The following is a 22,633-nucleotide window of genomic DNA, read 5'->3' as shown; positions in this document are numbered from 1 at the left end:
CAGATTTCCTTCTGTGAACGCTTGTTAGCTGTGAACTAGCGAAGCTGCGCCTCCGCGTTTACGCAGTGCCGGCTCCGGAGTCCGAGCCCCGGGTTCGAGCTCAGCCCCGCCGCGACCTCGGGGGTGACCCTGGCCGGAGCCCGGTCCCCTCTGAGCCTCAGTTGCCCGGTCTGGGAGCCGGGAATGACAGCTCGCCCCACCCTCGCCCCGCCCCGGACTGGTTCTCGCGAGGTCCCCCTGCCCAGGAGGCGCCGGGCCTCTCCCGCCAGCCAGGCCCCAACCCGGAAATGCAGCTGGGGCGGAGGCGGGGCCCACTCAGGCCGAGGCGGAGCGACGATGGGTGCGGCCAATGGGCGCGGGCGGTGTCTACCGTGCGACGGAAGCCCTGCCTGGCGTCGCGCGGGGGCGGGGCGTCGCGCGGGGGCGGGGCGTCGCGCGGGGGCGGGGCGTCGCGCGGGGGCGGGGCGTCGCGCGGGGGCGGGGCGTCGCGCGGGGGCGGGGCGTCGCGCGGGGGCGGGGCGTCGCGCGGGGGCGGGGCGTCGCGGCCATTGCTGGGGCTCCGCTTCGGGGAGGAGGACGCTGAGGAGGCGCCGAGACGCGCACCGCTGTGGGAGAGGCGCCCGCGCCGACGCTGGGCCCATGGTCAGGACCACCAGTCAGTTGTGAGCGCGCTGCGGCCGCCTGGGCGCGCCGGCTTGTTACCCCGCCGGGTGCGGCGGCCGCCCGGGTCCGGCGAGGCGGGGCGGCCCGGGGTCCCCAGGGACGGGTAGCGCCTCACCTGCGGCCGGGCGGCCGGGCGGGGGATGGCGGGCGCCGGCCGAGGGCACTGCTCGACTGCGGCGGGGAGTTCGGGCCTGCGTTGCGGCGGGCGCCGGCCTGGCCGGGGGCGCTGACAGACGCGCGGAGGGCGGGGGAGGCCGGGAGGTGTCACCCGGTCCAGCGGGTGAAAGTACCTGGAAAGTTTGTTTTCGGCTCGGCGCAGCTTGGAGTTGAGCCTCCAGGGTTACCTTTGGGTTCTGTCTGTAGAGGAACCGCTCTGGGCTTCCACTTGGAACGGGGTTCCTGGCGTCTCCGCCTGCGAGAGAAGCAGAAGGTGCAAGTTCTTGCTCGAAACACCTGACGCGCCTGGGACCCCGTTTCCAGATTCTCGATGACAGTGGTCGGGTAAACTCTCCTTTTACCGCCTGGCCAAGGGGCATTTGGGTGCTTTTCCTGCCCGTGGCTGTGCTCAGCGTTGTGGGAAGCCCCTGGGGGGCAGAATATGCAGGATCACCGAGGGGAAAGTGAGCTTGACAGGTAGGAGGGATTTTACGGGAAGGACCGAAACAAACCACTTGTTGGGTGAAATGTTTTGCTAAAAGTATCGCTGGTGTTTATTTTCTCTCTATTGCTGAAAGTATCCCTGGTGTTTTTATATTTTCTACACGGTAAGTTCTACAGTCTGGGGACGACGGCATGCGTTGTGCAGTGGGTGACGGAAGAACGTCTACATAGCTTGCAAAATTTGATTTAAAAGGCAAACATTTTAAATGAAGGAAAACCAAAGAAATTTACTTGATCCCTTATCTTTCAGGATGCGGCTTTTATTTTATTTATTTATTTATTTATTTATTTATTTATTTATTTGATGGAGTCTGGCTCCCCTCGCGCAGGCTGGAGTGCAGTGACGCGATCTCGGCTCACTGCAACCTCCACCTCCCGGGTTCAAGTGATTCTCCTTCCTCAACCATCCGAGTAGCTGGGATTAAAGGCGTGTGCCACCATGCCTGGCTAATTTTTGTATTTTTAGTAGAGGCAGGGGAAGGTATGGGCCTTCTTCTGAGAAAATGCAGTGACACTGAATTTTGTAACGATGTCAGGAGGCTCTTGAACCTTCTGCAGCTCACTCATGGACTTTGTAGAGATGCATGATAATCCAAAGTGTTACGGAAGAGGGTTCAGTTGAGAAAAATGTTGGAGAGTGAAAGGGATGCCTTTCGCTATTTCGCGTATGTGGCTGTACCCCAAAGTGCCCTGACTAACACGCAAAACATCAATTAGGCGGCTTGACCAGGCTCAGCGGAGGCTGGGGCCGAGAGTCATGTTGAAGTCTGTGAGGTTAACCTGCACCCAGTGACAGTCATGGCGAAGTTTGTGAGGTTAACTCGCACCCAGTGACGCTGTTGCAATGCAGGGTGTATATTTGGTGTCATCCACGAGAAGAGGAAAGAGCAAATTTTCTCACGGCCTTGGCAGTTCCACATAATAGACGTTTAGTATCTGTAGTTTTCTTCGCGTAAGGCAGCTATTTTGCACAAAAAGACTGGAATCCAGTGAGCAAGAATGATAGAATACAGGATAGATTTCCACATGAGGAAGTGTCAGGAACGAGGCTTTTGCATCTCTGTCAGCTGGATTTCCACATGTGTACATATGTGAGAACATGCTGTGTTTCCTGTCCATAATGGTGGAGGCAGCCCTAATATTGTATTTTCACTTCAGGGTTGGGGTGGGTTTGCATCTGGACTTTAGGGTGGCCCTGTAGGCCCTGTGTGAGAAGCCCCTGCCCGGTGAACTTTCCCATGTGTGTATGCGTGGACAGCCAACAGAGGGAGCAGTGCGAGCGTGAAGGCAGACAGTGGCCTGGCCCAGTCTGATGCTAAGTGGGCCAGAGGCAGTGAGTACCATTTCTTGAGCTGACTACTTAAGCCAGGCGCTTTCCTAGGTACTTTCACACCTCACTGCAAGGTAGCTGTTGTTCCCATGTTACAGGTGCAGAAGCTGAGCTGCAGAGACGTTAAGTACCTGCCTCATAAGTGGTAGAAACTCCAGTGTCACCCTGCCCCTCACGTTCAGAGCCCCCGAGGGAGGGTCTGCCGGGCAGCTCAGCCCAGCACTCTGTGTAAGGAAGTCTTCAGTGCCACCGTCCAGGATGTCTTCCCGGGGATTGGGCCTGAACGTCTTGACCATGCCTTGCTGGAGACAGGAGGGGTGTCTTCATGTGGATTGACTGTACATATTTCTTTGGCAGATGGCTGAGCTCTGTGACCCCGGGGCCTGTTTCAGCCTCCTGCTGTCAGAAAGCAGCTGTTTGGAAAGAGGCTGTGATTCGGCCTTGTTTGAGGGCCGATACTCTGAATGGGTGAGGCTTGGAATCCTCCCTTTGGAACAAAGAAACATGTAATGATTTTGCTCAAGGTAGAATTGGGGGACTAGGCAGAGTGGGCTCCTGCCCTCCCTAGGGTGGTTCTGTCTTTTGCAAAGGTGGCTGCGTCCTTAGGGGAAGGTGAGGGGAGAAGCAGAGAGCATGGAGAGCAGTGGCTTTCGATTTCTCTCTCTCCGAGTTGGGCCGGACTCTGGACGTGAGGCTGAGGGAGTGCATGGCTCAGACGCTCAGATGCTCGGAGTGCTTCCGGCTGCTTTTCCGTTGGTAACTCACGTGTTCTTCGTGCAGGTTGGCATTTTTCTTTCATGGGTTTTTTTTCACTGGTCAGAATTATAGTCTTCTGATTGTATGTACATAGCTGGTTATTATCAGATACATAATTTAAAAATGTGCATCTAAATATAGATTTTATTGGTGAATGCATTGTGTTCTCATTCCATAAAAAGTCTTTTTTTTTTTTTTTTGAGACGGAGTCTCGCTCTGTCACCCAGGCTGGAGTGCGGTGGCGTGATCTCAGCTCACAGCAAGCTCCACCTCCCGGGTTCACGCCATTCTTCTGCCTCAGCCTCCTGAATAGCTGGGACTACAGGCGCCCGCTGCCACGCCCGGCTAATTTTTTGCATTTTTAGTAGAGACGGGGTTTCACCTTGTTAGCCAGGATGGTCTCGATCTCCTGACCTCATGATGCACCCGCCTCGGCCTCCCAAAGTGCTGGGATTTCAAGTGTGAGCCACTGCGCCTGACCCTCCATAAAAAGTCTTAAGCACAAAATTATGTTAGAAAAAAAAACCCTGTCTCTATAAAAAATACAAAAATTAACCGTGCGGTAATGGCACGTGCCTGTAATCACAGTTACTCGGGAGGCTGAGGCACGAGAATTGCTTGAACCTGGAAGACGGAAGTTGCGGTGAGCGCAGATGGCGCCACTGCACTCTAGCCTGGCCAACAGAGTGAGACTCCGTCTCAATAAAAAAAGAAAATCTTAGCAGACTCTCCTGTGCAGATGCTGCTGGTGCTGAGCTTTGTGTTTGGGGCAAAAAAGGTGAGGGCGGACCCCGGTTGGTTTAGGAGAAGTGGTTATGAACAGAATGGGCCCCATGCTCCCGGCCTGAGGATATTCTTTTTTTTTTTTTTTTTGAGACTGAGTCTGGCTCTGTCGCCCCGGCTGGAGTGCAGTGGCCGGATCTCAGCTCACTGCAAGCTCCGCCTCCCGGTTTTACGCCATTCTCCTGCCTCAGCCTCCGGAGTAGCTGGGACCACAGGCGCCCGACACCTCGCCCGGCTAGTTTTTTGTATTTTTTTAGTAGAGACGGGGTTTCACCGTGTTAGCCAGGATGGTCTCGATCTCCTGACCTTGTGATCCGCCCGTCTCAGCCTCCCAAAGTGCTGGGATTACAGGCTTGAGCCACCGCGCCCGGCAGAGGATATTCTTTTGTGAAAAAGATTGCTTCTGCAGCTTGGAGGGGGCTGGTCCACCTCATGCTCCTGTCCTTCTCTCAGCCCCAGGGGCAGAAGGGAAACAGCAGCACAGCCATTGCAGATGGTGCCCAAGGCGGGAGAGTAGTTAGTGTCTGAGCAGGAGGGGGTGGCCGGCCTTTGTGGGGCTGCTTCAGAGAGCTGGGCAGAGTCTGGGCCCCAACGTGGACTAGCAGGGGAGGAGCTCTCCTGGCTGGGGTGGCCACTCAGGGAGGTCTGGGTTGCCTGAGCAGGGAATCGGCCTCACCTGATACAGCTGGCTTCTGCTGGGAGGCTGGGTTTGCAGCCAAACTCTGAGACCTTTTGGACAAAACATGCCAAAGAAGTTGGTGATGATAAGAAATTCATACTAAACTTGTTCTATTAGGGCTTTTTTCGTTTCCAGTATATGATTTCCCTTCGGTAGCTCTATTTTTCAAATTAATGTTGAGCATCGAGTCAGAGTCAGGTTTTGAATGACACAGGATGTTTTCAGATCCTGTAAGTTTACCTGAAGCTATCAAAATAGTCTCCTAACAAAATTATTTAAAGCGTAAACTATTTTGGAATACTTTTAGATATGTAGAAAAATTACAACACAGAATTTCCATAATATACCCCAGCCAGCTTCCCCTAATGCTATCACATTACCATGATGCCTCTGTCAAAACTGAGGTGTTCACATTGGCACCACACTACTCACCGAGCGACGAACTTGTTTTGGATTTTGTCAGTTTTCCCCCATGTCCTTCCTATCTCAGGACCACGCCCCCGGTGCCACACTGCATTGCATTGTCCTGTCTCCTTTGCCCCCTCTGGTATAGGATAGCTGCCGTCCTTGTTTGTCATCACCTTGGTACTTTTGAAGAGTCCTGGTCAGGTATTTTGCAGGATGTGCCTTCATTTGGGTTTGTTTGATGTCTTCTTGTGGTTGGACAGGTTGTGGGGTTAGGAAGATCCCACAGAGATGAGTTGTCCTTAGTGCATCGTATTGGGGTACGTGACATCTGCATGACTCATCACTGGTGACGTTAAACAAAATTATTTACAAAAATTAAAAAAATACATTATTTTTTGTTTTAGAGATGAGGTCTCGCTCTGTCATCGAGACTGGAGTGCAGTGGTGGGATCATAGCTCACTGTAGTCTCCAACTCCTGGGCTCAGGCGACCCTCCCACCGCAGCCTCCTGAGCAGCTGGGACTACAGGTACACGCCACTGTGTCTGGCAAAATTAGTTTTACTTTACTAAAAGGAAGCACGTAGGCTTTGCTCTTTGCTACTTGCAGTTTTTGTGTTATAGATTGTAGGACACTCGTGGTGATTTAATTTCGGAAGAGACCTTCTTGCTCACCTAGTTGGATCCTTCCAATTTCTAGATGAAGACACTTGGGACCTGGAGGCCTTCTGACTTTTGGGTCAGAGCTGGCATAGAGTCCAGGCACCTGCTCCTCTGACCACTTTCTGCAGGCATGGATGCTCCTGGGACACTGCAGGGACAGAGCGGTCCCCAGCAATGCAGATCGACAGGGCTGGTTTCCAGTTGGGTGGGGCCGCATCCCTCCCGGGGATGTGAGGCAGGTTTGAGATGAGTCTGCTCCCCTTCTGTCTGCTGCCTCTTTCTTTTTCTTTCTTTTTTTATTTTTATTTTTTGAGACAGAGTCTCGCTCTGTAGCCCAGGCTGGAGTGCAGTGGTGCGATCTCGGCTCACTGCAACCTCTGCCTCCTGGGTTCAAGCGGTTCACCTGCATCAGCCTCCGGAGTAACTGGGATTACAGGTATGTGCCACCACCCAGGCTAATTTTGTATTTTTAGTAGAGACAGGGTTTCTCCATGTTGGTCAGGCTGGCCTCCAACTCCCGACCTCAGGTCATCCACCCGCCTCAGCCTCCCAAAGTGCTGGGATTACAGGCCTGAGCCACTGTGCCCGGCCTACGAGTAACTTCTTTTTTATTTTTATTTTTTGAGATAGTGTCTCGCTCTGTCGCCCAGGCTGGAGTGCCGTGGCTTGATCTAGGGTTACTGCAAGCTCTGCCTCCCGGGTTCACGTGATTCTTCTGCCTCAGCCTCCCTAGTAGCTGGGACTACAGGCGCCTGCCACCATGCCCGGCGAATTTTTTTGTATTTTTAGTAGAGACGGGGTTTCACAGTGTTAGCCAGAATGGTCTCGGCCTCCCAAAGTGCTGGGATTACAGAGGTGAGCCACTGCGCCTGGCTGGGGTAACTTCTTGCCGAATATTTTAGTAATATAAATCTTAGTCTGAATTTCTGTGTTGCCTAGATTCCATATAGGGGAATGGGCAGGTCAGAAGGGCGTGGCCTGCGGTGTGGCGAGGCGCTAATAAGTGCTGCATTTTTCCCCCAGCCCCTCCTGGTTCCCTGGTGAACATACATCAGCCTCAGATGGGCAGACCCCCTACTCATGGTGGGGCTGGGAGTGTGGGCTCTGTAGTTGGATTCTGCTTGCGAATTGTGCGTGACCTCACTGTGGAGCGTTTGACTGGACAAAAACTTGCTGTGTACTCAGTGTCCCCATCTGTAGAAAGGATGCTGATGGTACCCACCCCCAGAGTTGTTTTCAGGACTAATCACAATAATACATGTAAAATGCTCAGAAGACTGTGTGGCAAACAGCAAGCACTTAATAAAAAAATTTTTTTTAGCAGAGAAAAATGGCATTTTATTGATTTTAAACAATAGCATTTAAAGTTATACCTATAAGTGGCACGCAGAAGATACATGCAGAGTTTAAAGAATGAAAATTAAACTCACATGTGCCCACTACCCTACTTGAAAAACAGGATTTACCAGAAGGCTCGAGTGGCCCTTCAGATTGTAGTTTCTGGCCCCACCCGTTCAGAGGTAACTCGCATCCTGGGGTTCATGTTGATCAGTGGTGTTTAAAGTATACCTGTAGGAAGTTCCAAAGTGCGGGAAGTGAACAAAACTTCCTTGCAGAGAAATCTTTTTTTTTTTTTTTTTTTTTTTGAGACGGAGTCTGGCTCTGTTGCCCAGGCTGGAGTGCAGTGGCTGGATCTCAGCTCACTGCAAGCTCCGCCTCCCGGGTTCACGCCATTCTCCTGCCTCAGCCTCCCGAGTAGCTAGGACTACAGGCGCCCGCCACCGCGCCCGGCTAGTTTTTTGTATTTTTTAGTAGAGACGGGGTTTCACCGTGTTAGCCAGGATGGTATCGATCTCCTGACCTTGTGATCCGCCCGTCTCGGCCTTCCAAAGTGCTGGGATTACAGGCTTGAGCCACCGTGCCCGGCCGAGAAATCTTGTACTTTGGTGTTTTCATCATATGTTTGTGTGACAAATATACAAAGACAATGTTGAAGATGTGGGTTAGTGAAATTGAGACCTGGCGCTTCCTGAGGCTGGCAGCCCAGTTGAGCCTGAGGACTAGACTTCAGACAGTTGGCAGTCCCCACCTCGTTGCCTTCTGTCTGCTCTGGGTAGGTGAGAGGCTCCTTGGGAGGCCAGTGGAGATGGCTGTGGGAGGAGAGATTGAGTAGCTGCCCTTGGAGCTCACCCACCCACTGCTCCTCCCTCCCCTCGTGGAGAAGTAGAAACAGCTTTCCTCCGGCCCTCACCTGTTGCCCGGGCTTCCGTGCTGGTTGGGGTGAGCTGCGTTTTGCTGAGTTGCACCGCGAGAGAGCATTGGCGACCACTTGCCTGCTGTGGGCCAGCTCCCCATCTGCCTGTGGTCACGGACCAGTGTGGGCAGAGCCTTCGGACATGGGTTGCTGGTACGAGCACACCAAGAATCCGGTGTCATTCCCTCATCCCATGTCATTAGCCTCATTTTATAAAAGAGTCTTGATGGGTCGGAGAGGGGTGGCTTATCCACAGGTAAGCTGTAAGCCTGGAACCCGACGGGGCCATTGGTTTTGCTGCTTCACCACAGTTGTCCTTGGTAGTGGCAGCCTGGGGGGTGGAGGAAGGTAGTGGCGTTCCCTCCCTAACACCCCCTGCCTCCGCCTGGTTTTCTGTACTGGGCCTAGCTTTGTGGAGTTTCCTGGGGTGAGAGGAAGTTTTTACCAGAATGTTCTTTGCCAGTGAGCACAGCTGACCTGAGGGTAGTATCCCTTTGAAGATGAGCTGGTTAGATTGTAGCAGCCTCCCACAACTTTGGTCCGGGGGCCTGGAGAGAGCAGTTCCTGCTTGCTGTGTGTGAGAGTGTGCGTGTGCTGGCTGTGCGTGTCCACTGCATTCCCAGGCTCCAGAGCACACACTGCCATTCAAAGGTAGCTTAGCTTTTTGTTCGGGATCCTTTCTCTTGCTGGCTGCACTGTTCATCTGCGGGACAGCCTCTTGACCATAGGAGGCACCCTCATTTCCCTTTTCTTTTTGAGTTGGAGTTTCGCTTTTGTCGCCCAGGCTGGCGCGATCTCTGCCCACTGCAATTTCCACCTCCTGGGTTCAAACGATTCTTCTGTCTCAGCCTCCCGAGTAGCTGAGATTACAAGTGGCCGCCACCACAGCCAGCTAATTTTTTTGTATTTTTATTAGAGATGGGGTTTCACCATGTTGGCCAGGCTGGCCTCAAGTGATCCTCCCACCTTGTCCTGCCAAAGTGCTGGGATTACAGGTGTTAGCCATTGTGCCCGGCCTGATTTATCTCCTGTGTGTGAGGGATCTCAGCCTTTCTATATAGTTTTGTCCTCAAAGTTATAGTTGGGCCTTCTAATCCAGTAGATATTTAAGGCATTTGGAAAAGGGGACACACTTCATTTGGCTTTGAAAGGCTTATTTTATGATCCAATGACCATTGGTTGAGAAAACTTGATGTATGTGTCTTCGGTGTTACTTCGTTGTGAAAGTGCTTCCAGCCGGCTCCAAGGCCTGCGCAGGTGAATCTTGTAGGTAGGTGAACTCAATAAATCCTCATAGCAAGCTTGGGAAGTCAGCCCTCCGGCTCTCTGACTTTCAGATGAGGAATCTGAGTCACAGAGAGCTGAGGTAATGCGCCCAGGGACGGACTGCGAGCGAGTGGCAGAGCGGGCGTTCTGATGTTGCACTTAGAACAGCTCTGTCTCTTTGAGGCCCAGGACTAGTTCAAGCGCAAAAGGCTTAGACAGAGAGAGTTTAGTAACTAATGACTGACTAATCTTTTGGATGTATTTACTCAGGTGATATTTTGGATTTTAGTCTTCTGCAGCAGGTTTGTAGGGGGAAAAAGGAACCACCTTAGGAGCCAAGACATGTTTAAGTAATCTAGTTGCAATTATTCAAATATCGGATGTATAGAGAACAGTGGCATCCTCCTGAGGCTGAAAGACTGTTTCTCATTGCACTAACCCCGAGTCTTTGGAAGCTTCCAGCTTCCTAAGCTAATTTCTTCTGTAAAATCCTTGCTTGACCAGGTGCGGTGTCTCACACCTGTAATCCTAGCACTTTGGGAGGCTGAGGCGGCAGATCACGAGGTCAAGTGGTCGAGACCATCCTGGCTAACACGGTGAAACCCTGTCTCTACTAAAAATACAAAAAATTAGCCGGGCGTGGTGGCAGGTGCCTGTAGTCCCAGCTACTCGGGAGGCTGAGGCAGGAGAATGGCGTGAACCAGGAAGGCGGAGCTTGCAGTGAGCCGAGATTGCACCACTGCACTCTAGCCTGGGCGACAGAGCGAGACTCCATCTCAAAAAAAAAAAAAAAAAGATATAAAAAGTAGCTGGGTATGGTGGTGTGTACCTGTAATCCCAGCTACTTGGGAGACTGAGACAGGAGGATCATGTGAGCCTGGGAGGTCGAGGCTGCAGTGAGCTCTGATTACTTCACTGCACTCAGCCTGGACAACAGAGTGAGACTTAGTCAGTCAGTCATAAATATATGAATACAACTAAAAACATAAAATTGTTCATGTATGAGAGTTTACTCAGTGGCTCACTTGTCAGTTTTTCATAAAGCAATGTGTTCCCTTGAATCTCTGCTGAAATGGAAGCGTGTCATGTGTGCTTTTCCCTGGCTCCTCTAGCTCTGCACCTCCATAGGTGCTGCTCTCCATCTGAGCTGGGAAACTGGGTCTGGGCTGGCCCCTGCCTCTGGTGGAGACGCAGCTGAAGCCCACCTTGCTGGAGGCCAGAGTTTGCCACTGTCCTGTACTCCCCTCCTGCTGTGTCCTTGTGCTGTGCTTGGGGGCTCGGCACACAGATGAACTTAAAGCCCGTGTTGATCTGATGCACGTGGTGGTGGGACAGGTGTGGAGGGGGGATGGCGTGGCAGAGACAGGTGGTGCTCTCCCCTCCCCCACCCGTGGAACACTGATGGCGGCTTATGGGAGCGGCCAGGTTAATTTGCAGCCACGCTGTGGTGCCTGGGACGGTACAGTGTGAAATGCCAGCTCCTCCTGCCTCCCTTCCCTTGTGTGAGTCCCTACAGCTCAGTGCAGGCCTGCTGTTCTGCAGTCCAGGGCAGCCTTGGAGGCCCTGTGCTGTGTCCAGATATGCCCATGGCTGGCCGGCCTTGCGAGGACAGCCCAGGCCCATTACGGTTCTTGCTGGCCACGAGCCTGGTAATTATAACTTTCTTCCCACTGAGTCTTAATTCAAGACTTTACTTTGTTCCTTGTGAGCCTGCGAGTCCAGAGGGTTCCATGCTTCAGGGAAGCCAAAGCCTGGTGCTTGCTTCGGCTGCTCAGCCAGGTTCTCAGACACATGAGAATGTTTCTCCACCCTCAGGGCTGCAGCCCACCTTCTACAGAGCTAGGAACCTTAGGCTTCACGTTATGTTTAGCTTGGATTTGTGTCATAAGTGGGCTCGATGGCTCAAATTTGTAATCTCAGCACATTGGGAAGCTGAGACCAGAGGATTGCTTGAGCCCAGAAGTTTGAGGCTGTATTGAACTATGATCGATTGCGCCACTGCACTCCAGCCTGGGCAACAGAGCAAGACCTTGCTTCCTTGCCTCCAACAAAAAAATTATCATAAAAGAAAAATCCATAATCCCAATATTTTAATGACCGTGCTTCTCATGTTGTGGTTTTCTTGTTAGTCTCTTCTGTAGCCGTGCCTGTAACACTTTTGCAATGTTAGCATCTGTAACAATTTTGTATTCTTTCATATATATATATATTTCACTTTTCAATTAGATGTAATTTCAAGCTTATAGAAAAGTTGCTGGAAGAGTACAGAAAATTTCAACATCCCCTTAACCCAGATACACCACTTGCTTTAATTTTGTAACCATGTTTCCATAGTTTTTATATCTATTTTTAAGGACTGTGTAATATTTCATTGAGTGTCTATGTGCCAGCTGACTTAATCTCTTCTTTGTTGTGAGCATGTAGCTGTTCTAAGCTTTTGCTATGATACTCAAAGCTGCAGTGAGTGGAATATTTCATAAATGTGACTTTAAAAGTCATTCTCTTAGGCTGAGCTTCTAGGAGGGATTCAAAGGGTGATTTCTATGTGTCTGAGAGATTTTGTATGTCGGTAATACTTGATTGTATTTGAAGTTTTTTTTTTTTTTGAGGAGTTTTGCTCTTGTCTCCCAGGCTTGGGTGCAGTGGCGCGATCTTGGCTTACAGCAATGTCCGCCTCCCGGGTTCAAGCGACTCTCCTGCCTCAGCCTCCCAAATAGCTGGGATTACAGGTGCCCTCCATTATGCCTGGCTGTTTTTTTTTTTTGTATTTTTAGTAGAGACAGGGTTTTGCCATGTTGGGCAGGCTGGTCTCCAGCTTTTGACCTCAGGTGATCTGCCCACCTCGGCCTCCCAGAGTGCTGGGGTTACAGACGTGAGGCACCGCCTGAAGTTTTCTTAATGTTCAGTTTATTAAACTCTATCTGCTAAAAATGTTACCGAGCATTTAAAACGTACTGGAAAATGAAAATGTGTACATTTTATTGATCAAATTCTTTTAGATATTTATTAGGAAGCCCCTTGGTCATATTTCATCAGTACTGTGTGTTTGGTTAACTCTTTCTTGTTTTTATACTTTTTTTTCTTTTCAGATGAGTCTTGCTCTGTCGCCCAGGCTGGAGTGCAGTGGTGCGATCTCAGCTCACTGCAAGCTCCGCCTCCCGGGTTCACGCCATTCTCCTGCCTCAGCGTCCCGTGTTAGCCAGGATCGTCTCGATCTCCTGACCTCGTGATCCACCCGCCTCGGCCTCCCAAAGTGCTGGGATTGCAGGCGTGAGCCACTGTGCCCGGCCCAAACTTGTTTTTATACCTTGTCTGGAGTTATAATGAATTTAGCAGATCTGTAAGAAAGAGAAGCCTTTCTCCTCCTAGCTACGGTGCTAGTCCAGAGCCAGAGTGGGGTGTGTCTTCTGGGTGGCCCTGCCTCTCTCTGCCCCCGGTACTGGTGCTGTGCTGCAGGCGCTGCCCAGCTCCTCCTATACTTGCTGCCTGCAGCCTCCCTTCTCCACCTCTGTGTTCCTCGGTTTGGGGTCACAGAATGCTCTGTCTACATTTGTTTTTGTCTTTCTTATGTGTCTTGCAATCTTTTTTTTTTTTTTTTTTTTTTTTTTTTGAGATGGAGTCTCGCTCTGTCACCCGGGCTGGAGTGCAGTGGCCGGATCTCAGCTCACTGCAAGCTCCGCCTCCCGGGTTCACGCCATTCTCCGGCCTCAGCCTCCCGAGTAGCTGGGACTACAGGCGCCTGCCACCTCGCCCGGCTAAGTTTTTTTTTTTTTGTATTTTTAGTAGAGACGGGGTTTCACTGTGTTAGCCAGGATGGTCTCGATCTCCTGACCTCGTGATCCGCCCGTCTCGGCCTCCCAAAGTGCTGGGATTACAGGCTTGAGCCACCGCGCCCGGCTGCAATCTTTTTTGAAAGAAAAAACCAAAAACATATTTTTTTGACATAGTATCTGACTCTCTCCTAGGCTGGAGTGCAGTGCCACAGTCATAGCTCATTGCAGCATTGACCTCCTGGGCTCAGGCAGTTCTCCGGCCTCAGCCTCCCATGTAGCTGGGACTACAGGCACACATCACCATGCTTGGCTTATTTTATTTTATACTTTTTTTGTAGACAGGGTCTTTCTGTGTTGCCCAGGCTGGTCTTGAACTCCTGGCCCCAAGGGATTTTCCTGCCTGGGCCTCCCAAAGTGCTGGGATTACAGGTGTGAGCCACCCCGCCCGGCCTAATTTTGTATTTTTAGTAGGGAAAGGGGTTTCCACGTTGGTCAGGCTGATCTTGAACTCCCGACCTCAGGGGATCCACCTGCCTCTTCCTCCCAAAGTGCTCGGATTACAGGCCTGAGCCACCACACCTGGGTGTTTTTAGTGTTTCCAAGGATTGCAGCTTGGCTGGCGACAGTCCCTTCAGAAAGGCTTCGCTGCTCCTGTCCTGGCACAGACGCAGGAGACCCTGTGTCTTCAGACATAGCACAGACTTGAGGACCCTACTGAGATGGAGTCAAGAGCTCTCTAGGGTTCTTTGAGTGGGAGTTGAATCGGAAACCACCATCAGCACGCCTGGGCTCGCCTCGCGTTGTTCTACTGCAGTGTGGGGGGGCCATTGTCACCACCGTGAGGACACGATGGGGTCTGGGGAGGGATTGTTATGACTGTGGGTGCGCCTTGCACGTCTTGCCGACCTAGCTTTGCACACTGATCTTCCCTCCATGCCCGCTTACATTGTTAACTGGGTTTCTGCCCTCCCTCCTCTCCTTCGTATTTCTGTGTCTCATTGACAACTGTTCTGTAGTTGCTTTGTTGACAGTTGCCAAACTGCTTTCCAAAAACATTTCCACTGCAATCCCGGGTTTTGGTGCCAGCCGCAGTGGTGTGAGTACTCTCGCTTTATTATAGTCTTGCCAGCACCGGGCGTCTCTGTGTATCGTAAACACATGTGATCACCACTCTTCTCTCTCCATCCCCTGGTAATTAAAGATGTGCCGTGTATCTCTGCTCATGTTACCTTGGCTTTGGGGGGAGTTGGCTGGACCAGGCTCATGCAGCTCGAGGGAGAGGAGGAGGGCGAGGCGCTGCCCAGTGGAGTAGCGGGCATCCATGGCATGGGCAGGACTCGGGAGAGGAGGCCGGCAGCTCGCAGCAGAGCACGGGGCTCAGCTGGCCTGCCCTGTGCTTGGGGGTTGTTTTTGAGCGTTGAGAAGAGGTCCTTACACCTTAGTCCATGCATTGAGGACAAGGCTGCAGCCTTGAGCCTTACCTCCTTTTCCTCTTTGTCCTGTTTGAAATGCTTGTTCCCTGGTGCTGTAAAGAAATAGTATTGAACATTATTTAGTAAGGCCATTTTTACTTCCTGTAGAAAGGGTACACTCACCAGCAGTTTTGCCACGAGAGTGCACCAAACAAAGGAGACAGGGTCATTTATAATCTGACGTGTCCACGCTGCTTCCGTGTCTGGTTTTCATTGCCTGGAATGGGACCTCACATTCTGTATCTGTCCTGATTGGCTAGCAGCTTAGAACTTTTAAAAGAGGCAAAGGTAGAGGAAAACAAAGGAAGGAGGAAGTAACTTGTGGAATGCTGAGAAAGGTAAAAACACTTTCAAATAAGGAAGAGGAACAGGCTATGACCTAATGTTTGATTGGACCAGTATAAGCATGTTGGGGCAAATATTTAGGCTAAATTGTGGGAGCTGAGAATACAAAGTACATTGATCATCACGGCTAGCAGATATTTAAGAACGTTAGCACAGGTCTTTGAATACGTTTAGCTTCTAAGACAAGTTACTATTTATTCCTAATTAAATGGGGACGAAAGGCTTTGAAGAACCTCTACTTTACTTTTCACAGTCCCCCAGTATGACGCCGTGCCCATCCAGTCCAGCATGGTGTTATGTTCCTGCCCGTCCGCATCAATAGTGAGGACCCAGACTGAGTCCAGCACAGCCCCTGACATTCCTGATGGCAGCAGGCAGGGCCCCGCCGTGGACAGCACCGCATCTGAGGCGGCCTGAGGACTTCAAGTTTGGGAAAATTCTTGGGGAAGGCTCTTTTTCCACAGTGAGTATTTGCTGCTGCTGTGTGTCAAATGGGCATGATTTCCTTGGGAGGCTCACCTTCCTCGGGGCTTACCGGAGACTCCCACCAAGGCTGGTGTCCTTCAGGGCAGGAGGTTTCAGGCCCCTTGAGGGGTGTCAGCTGTTGTGAAGGCCTCTTGAGTCTTTGGGGGCTGGGTAACCCCCAAGCAGATCACGTGATGGGTGTGGCTAAATATTTAACCTGGTTTTGTAGATGAGAACGTTAGACACATCTCTTGATGGTCTGCGGAGGTTTTTTCTAACACAGTTAATTTCATTTTAACCTGGCATCGGCAAGTTACATTCTGTGTCCTTGTGTCCCACTGGCAGGGCCCTGGGAAGCCTTTTTTTTTCTTAGGTTGAAAGTATCTCTCCAGAGGCTTTTGGGGACATTTATTGACCTGTTTTTATTGTTGTTTTTTTTAAATACATAAAACAGTACACTCTGGACATTTGCTGGAGACACAGCCTCCAGATTCTTGTGTTCCGAGTTTCACAAACAGAAGTATTGTCGCAGTACTGTCAAGTCACACTTGTTACCTCTCTCGGGGTGTTTTTTCCTCTGAAAGCAAAGAAATGAAGGTTCAAAGCAGCTGACATGGGACGCTTTGCTGACGTGGGACCCATGAAGCCGTGTGTGGCTGTGGATTTAGTGAAAGTTGTAACAGGTTCAGGGGAGGCCTGAGCAACTCGGGGTCACCGTCTCCATCTGGGCCTCTATAAAAGAGACGGAGTCCCACGCCGCCACCGTGGTCGCCAGGGTGGCCGCCGTGTGTGTGCTAGGGCCATTCCAGGGAGCCCTGGGGGATCCTCACTCTGGACAACCTGGGTGATCTCCTGCATAATGCTTTCCTGCCTGACCTTTGTGAAGAAACCATACGTGAGGCTTATTTTCCTTTTTTACATACATGAAATATTTCACAATGCAAAGAAAAATATGAAACATAGCTTACCCATATTCCCAACATATTGCTTTAATTAATGTTAACTTTTGCTGCCCTTGCACTTTAGATTTTTTAAATTGCAGCTTTTATGAAATAATTTTGTTTATAAAAGGATTATGCCCTCATGAAAAATACCTTCAACCAGGAGACTAGTCCCCAAAGTTTTGGGACTCAGATCCTTTCAGAAAGAAGAAAGTCTTTGGAAAACCTGGGCATTGTGCATGGCTGCTTACAACCGCCCAGTGAAAGACGAGGCCTCCTCTTTTCTCGGCTTTACTGGTTTCCTTGAGACAGAGTCTTGCTGTGTCGCCCAGGCTTGAGTGCAATGGCATGATCATAGCTCACTGCAGCCTCGACTTCCTGGGCTCAAGTGATCCTCTTAACCTCAGCCCCCCAAGTAGCTGGAATTACAGGAATGCACCATCATGCCCAGCTAATTTTAAAATGTTTTGTAGAGACGGAGTCTCACTCCGTTGCCCAGGCTGGTCTTGAACTCCTAGGCTCAAGTGATTCTCTCTTCTCAGCCTTGCAAAGTGTTGGGATTACAGGCGTGAGCCACTGTGCTTGGCCTCAGTTTTACTTCCTTATATTTCTCTTTCCAATTTAAATTTAGTTTATTATGGATGTATTTATCCTTTTAGAAACAGGGTCTTGTTCTGTCACTGAGGCTGGAGTGCAGTGGTGTGATCATAGCTCACTGCAGCCTTCACCATCTGGGCTTATGTGATCCTCCTGCCTTAGCCTCCTGAGTAGCTAGGACCACAGGCATGTGCCACCATACGCGGCCCTTACATTTATCTTGACTGAAAAAGGAAGACTTATTTGTGAAATTGCCTGTTTCCCTGGGTTCCGTAGGTGGGTGGAGAGCAGGCACTGTCCCTCCTGGGGCTGCGGTCCCAGGCTTTCTGAACATGCACCAGGAAGGTGCCCGGGAGAGCGCTGTGAGCCGGAGGCTCCTTCCTGGGGCTGTTTGGAATCCACAGTACTGGTTCTCGGATTACATATGTGACCCTCAGTTCTTTCTCAGCTTTCCTGAAATAGAGATCACATAAAAGTTGACTTCCAGGGGAGGAGGAAAGGACAGTGATAGTTACGAGGCTGGGCAACAGCCAGGTGCAGCTCCGGAGAGCCGGGAGGCCCCCTGAGAACGGCCACAACCTCCAGGGAGGAACACGTCACGCGCCATTCTCTGGAAGAGGATCCTTCCTTCCTGTAGGAAACCTGCTTATAAAGTGTTGAGTTTAGACAACAGAAAGATCACGTCAGTATCCCCTTAGAAAGGGTTCCACTAAATATCCGTGCTCATTCACCATTCTTTCTTCCTTTTTTCTACTTATGAAGCTAGCACGTGCTCTCGTGGAGAAACGTGACCTCGCAGAAACACATAAGCTAGAGAGGGGAGCCCTGCCCGGCCCACGTCCCCTCCCTCCCTGGCAGCTGAGAGCCATCCATGTGTGGCGTGTTCCTCTGGGAAGATCTTGAGTACACAGAGTCCCCAGAATCCAGCTTCGTTCTTCTTGAGCGCCGCAGGGCGTCTCACGTGGTGCTTTCCGGGATCTCTTCTGACTCCTGCCCCGGGTTGCAGCTCAGAGCCTGGGGCCAGGTGGACCTGGCCCTGTGGCCTCCTGAAGGTCTTCCTGCCAGCCCCCAGGAATGTAACGGGACAGGTTTCCTCTGCTCCCTGCTCCTCAGGCCGTCCCCCTGTGGGTGTCTTAGGAGACACTTGTGTACCACTTGCTGGTGGTGGGGCCTCCCTGGCACAGCTGTCTCATGCGCTCTGGCTAAACTGCGGGCCCACCAGGAATCTCCAGTCTAGTGCCTCAGGGTGTGCCCCAGGCTAGTCCGAGTGGGGGGTCTCTCCCCTGTTCAGGGTGCCTTCTTTGCTGGAGTGTTCTGTCTCGGAGGTGGGGTTTGAGTGCAGGGCTCAGGTGTGCTACGCAGAGGACAGGGCAGGAGGCCTGCTGGCATCCCGGGAAGGTGGCTCCCTCTTGTGGGCACGCAGGGCCATGCATTGTTGGTTTAGTTCCCTGTGTCCTTTACAGCCAGGCTCTCTTCATAGTATCCGCAATCGCCAACACACGAAATGTGTGATAACACTTATTTCAAAAAATGACAATTCAGGGCAGCTTTTCAATGAATGTATACTAGAAGGACGTATTTTTTTCAAAGAAGCCCCGGCGCCCTACCACTTGTGGTGGTACCACTGTCTTCCTACTCTTCGCGAAGGGCGTGGCAGTCGAAGAGGCTCCTGAATTTATACTTGGGTTGCGCCGAAAACAATGGAGAGATGGATACGTTTTCCGTTAGCCATTAGAACACATTAACACGAGCATTGGCTTTTAGCTCTATTTGTCAGTACAAGACCCAAAATATTTCACTGTAGGTTCAAACCTTCAGTGGGGACAGGAAGCGTGTGTGTGGCGCAGAGGGAGGGACTTGTCAGACCCAGTGTCCTGGTTATTACATTGTGTTTCTTTTTCTCTTTTTCTCCTTTTCTTTCCAAACCAGGTTGTCCTGGCTCGAGAACTGGCAACCTCCAGAGAATATGCGAGTGAGTATGGGCTGCAGGGAGCTGTGCGTCTGGGAGCAGGGCCAGCGACTCCGTGCAGGGCAGCCGGGGTGGCAGGGCCGGGGTGGCAGGGCCCGGGTTTCTGTGCTGATTTCAAGGGTACAGGACACTGTTGGCTTTAGAGACCACCGGGCTTGTATGTACAATGTTTGAAAGACTTTAATTTGACCAGTTACCTTTGTGAGTCACGTCTTTAGTGTTTTTTGTTGTTTCTGATAGTAACTCACTTCTCTCTCACCTGAAGTTAAAATACTGGAGAAGCGACATATCATAAAAGAGAACAAAGTCCCGTATGTAACCAGAGAGCGGGATGTCATGTCGCGCCTGGATCACCCCTTCTTTGTTAAGCTTTACTTCACGTTTCAGGACGACGAGAAGCTGTGTATCCTTTGCGTGGTTGGTGCCGTCTGAAGCCACACCAGTCACCCCTCTCTCGGAATCAGACCCTGTGTGTTCCCACAAGCAGCCCCCGCTCCCTGCCGAGTGGGGTCCCTCAGGCCACTGACATTCAGGGAGGCAGCCGAGGCAGCGCCAGGGTGTGGCTGTGAGTCTCCACAGGACGTTACCTCCCAGAGAAGCCGTTGATGCGGCTCCAGCACAGTCCCCTCTGCTGCGGCTTGCTTGGTCGGTGTCCCTTGCTCCCCTAGAGCGCCATCTTTTGTGTTTTTAAACCTTGGCTCAGGAATCTGGGAGGCAAGGCCCGGTGGAAGTTGGGGTGGGCCCCACCTCTTCCCCATCCAGCTCACCCGTGGGCCTGCCAGTGGCTGGGCTGGCCACACTGTCCTCGCCTCCAGCAGGTGCAGTCTGCATCTGCTCTTTTCCTCCCCTGCCACCCTCCAAGCTGGCCCAAGTGTCGTGGCCTTCCCATCCTGCCTGGAGAGGGGCCTGAGTCCTCCCACCTGTCCTCCCCGTCTCTCCCGAGCACCCGGCTCTTCTGTGTTAGAGCTTTGCTCTGGCCTGCTCCCACTCTTCGCACCATCCTGCAGCTCCTTCGGCTGCCGGCAGAGTGTGTGTGCTCTCTTTGTTGGGAGGCGCTTGCCACGTGCAGCGCCTTGATGGGTGATGGGGATGTGCTGGTATGCTGGGGGACGTCTCTGCCCTCGAGAAGCTTCGATGTTGGTGGAGGAGCTGGATTTGCACAGACTGTCCGTGTCAGAGGCTTCCCGGCAGCAAGATGTGCTGCCAAGAGTCTTAGGGCTGGCGGCAGTGTGGGGCTCTTTAAACTCCTGGGCAGGAGTGGGGGGGGGGTGGGGGCATGAAAGGCTGTGATGGGCTGGGCCCCTGAGCCCTGGCAGCCTGGCACTGACTCTGGACTTCCTTCTCTTTGTGGCGGGGAATGTGGGGTTTGCTCTGGCTGCTCCCAGGCCAGGCGGGAGAACAGGCAGGAGAGCAGGGGCAGGGGCAGTGGTCGAGGTGTTTTGAACAGACTGGTCAAGAGAATGGAGTCAGGGGCAGCTCCGGGGAGTTGGCCCTCAAGCCTAGTGCACAGCGGTGTCTGCTGCTGAGCTGGGAGAGACCGGGAAGGGTACTGGGCTGGCATGTCATGCATCCACGGGTGCCACTGTTCAGGTCTGGGTGGACACTTAGGTGCTGCCAGCAGAGCTCCAGGAGGAGTCAGGGCCATGAGGACTTTCACAGCGAGCTGGCAGGCTGCCCAGAGGATGGCTCCTCTGTGGGTGGAGCCTGGGTTCCCCCAGTGCAGGGGGTGAACATGAGGAGGGGCCCACCGAGGAGAGGAGATTGTGACGGGGTGTTGCTCCTTTGATCCTGAGACCCAGAGGCCACGGGATCAAACGGTTTCTGATGGAGGGTGCTGGCTGCCCACGCAGGGGCTTTGAAGCGGTCAGGTGCACACAGCCTGACCCGTGCATCTGCCCTGTGCCAGTTGTTGATGGTGGGTAGGCAGTTTCTTGGGGGGACCGTTCAAGGAAGAGTAAGAGGTGAGGAAATGGAGACGATGCAAGGTGCTTCCCTGGGATTTTGCCTAGAGAGGAGCAGGGCAGTGGCTGAACAGCTGCCAGGCACGTGGCCCGGGGCGGGCTTTGCTGTTGGTTTGTGGAAGGTTTTAGAGAATGCTGGCCTCCAGACAGGCCTGCTGTCCTCCAGTGTCATCCCTGTTCCTGCCTCTGTCCCCCGCCCTCAGTGACTTCTTCACGGTATGTTCTCTCACCTTCACAGCTGCCCCAGCCCCTCTTGGGTGCCCCCGGGCCCTGCATGTCTCTGCCCCCGTTTGAGCCCCGGGGGTCCCTCTGGGCTTCCCGCAGAGCCCTCGGAACACGGCTGCTTGTTGGTTGTGAGGCTGCAACAGAATTGCACACGCTTGACCTCTCCCATCCTGTCCGCCCAGGGGCTCAGAGTCCAGAGGAGAGCGAATTTTGCTGACTGATTTCCACTTGGGATTGGCCATAGCAGTGCAGGTAGTGGGAACTCCAGATCTTTGTCCAGTGGTCCATGTTGCCCTTCGTCATTAAGTCAAATTCCAAAGCCCCGGGAGGTTGTTAAGGTTCACTCACCGCTGAAAGGAACGAGACCCAGGGACTTAGGCCCCACCAGGCATCCTCGGTGTGGGTTGTATTTAGAGATGGGCCTGTACAGGGGCCACTTTGGGCAGCCTTGGTTGCAAGTCCCTTCCCTTCTGGGGTTCTCCTCATTGCCCTGAAGCTTCAGGTTCATCCTTGGTGGGAGATGATGGTACCCTGGCAAACAGAAGCCAGAACTGAGCCGGCAGGCCAGCCTGGCTGTGAGCACGAGCCCCACTTCCTGGCCTCGAGAGCCACTGCTCAGGGCAAGCAAGGACTTGGGTCCCCGTGTCCTGGGCTGCAAGTAAGTGTGAAGTATCTGGAGGTTTCCGGTAATGGGGATAGACGTTTGCCGCTCCAGGGGAATCTGTATATGGGGTGCATTTGTTGTCGGCCTTAAGTCCTCTTGGAAAAGGAGGCTACAGATGGGGCCATCACAGAGCAGTGGTGCCCCGAGGAGGGGGCCCTCCCAGACACACTTAATGAGTGTAGAAGTTCACGAAATGGCTTTTGTCTTACAAAGTGTGTCACTTGGCCAGGCGCGGTGGCTCACGCCTGTAATCCCAGCACTTTGGGAGGCCGAGGCGGGCAGATCACAAGGTTAAGAGATGGAGACTATCCTGGCTAACATGGTGAAACCCCGTCTCTAGTAAAAATAGAAAAATTAACTGGGCATAGTGGCACGTGCTTGTAGTCCCTGCTACTCGGGAGGCTGAGGCAGAAGAATCGCTTGAATCTGGGAGGCGGAGGTTGCAGTGAGCCGAGGTAGCACCAGTGCACTCCAGCCTGGTGATAGAGTGAGACTGCATCTTAAAAAAAACCAAAACATAATGTGTCACTTTATCCATGGAAGGAGCCTGCAAGGAAGGGGCGGTGCCACGCATGGATGCCCTGTCTCAGGGCAGGGGCTGCCGCGCTCTCCGCCCCCCGCTCCCCCGGCCCCCAGGATCTTTGTGCATTGAAGCCTGCACGTGAGTTATGTGTGCTTTTTAGTCAGGGTCTGTAGGCCCTGTCTCCAGCGGTCCGCTTTCACTGAAGCCACAGACACCGCCAGGGGCCAGAGGGGCAGTC

At 52.4% G+C, this 22,633-nt stretch overlaps 1 protein-coding gene, 1 long non-coding RNA gene and 1 pseudogene across 3 annotated transcripts in view; 1 reads left to right on the top strand and 2 right to left on the bottom strand.

Annotated features, from left to right (window-relative positions):
* The window catches only part of ELOB (elongin B), a 183,333-nt gene that overhangs the window by 140,325 nt on the left and 20,375 nt on the right, over nt 1–22,633 (bottom strand). The window lies entirely within an intron of this gene.
* Nucleotides 548–22,633, top strand: part of LOC106996507 (3-phosphoinositide-dependent protein kinase 1-like) — a 39,746-nt pseudogene continuing 17,660 nt past the window's right edge. Inside the window, exons 1-4 of the transcript XR_003725489.2 lie at nt 548–642; nt 15,304–15,513; nt 18,983–19,025; nt 19,288–19,425. The product of XR_003725489.2 is annotated as a 3-phosphoinositide-dependent protein kinase 1-like (transcript). The remainder of the gene's footprint in view (nt 643–15,303; nt 15,514–18,982; nt 19,026–19,287; nt 19,426–22,633) is intronic.
* Nucleotides 15,919–22,117, bottom strand: LOC144337839 (uncharacterized). Its single transcript, XR_013411437.1, has 2 exons — nt 21,557–22,117; nt 15,919–16,818 (listed from the first exon to the last, which is right to left on the bottom strand). It is a non-coding gene; the product is annotated as an uncharacterized LOC144337839 (long non-coding RNA).

The sequence above is a fragment of the Macaca mulatta genome, chromosome 20 (genome assembly GCF_049350105.2).
Source record: "Macaca mulatta isolate MMU2019108-1 chromosome 20, T2T-MMU8v2.0, whole genome shotgun sequence".
Lineage (NCBI taxonomy): Eukaryota > Metazoa > Chordata > Mammalia > Primates > Cercopithecidae > Macaca > Macaca mulatta.
This window is presented reverse-complemented; position numbering and strand designations above follow the sequence as displayed.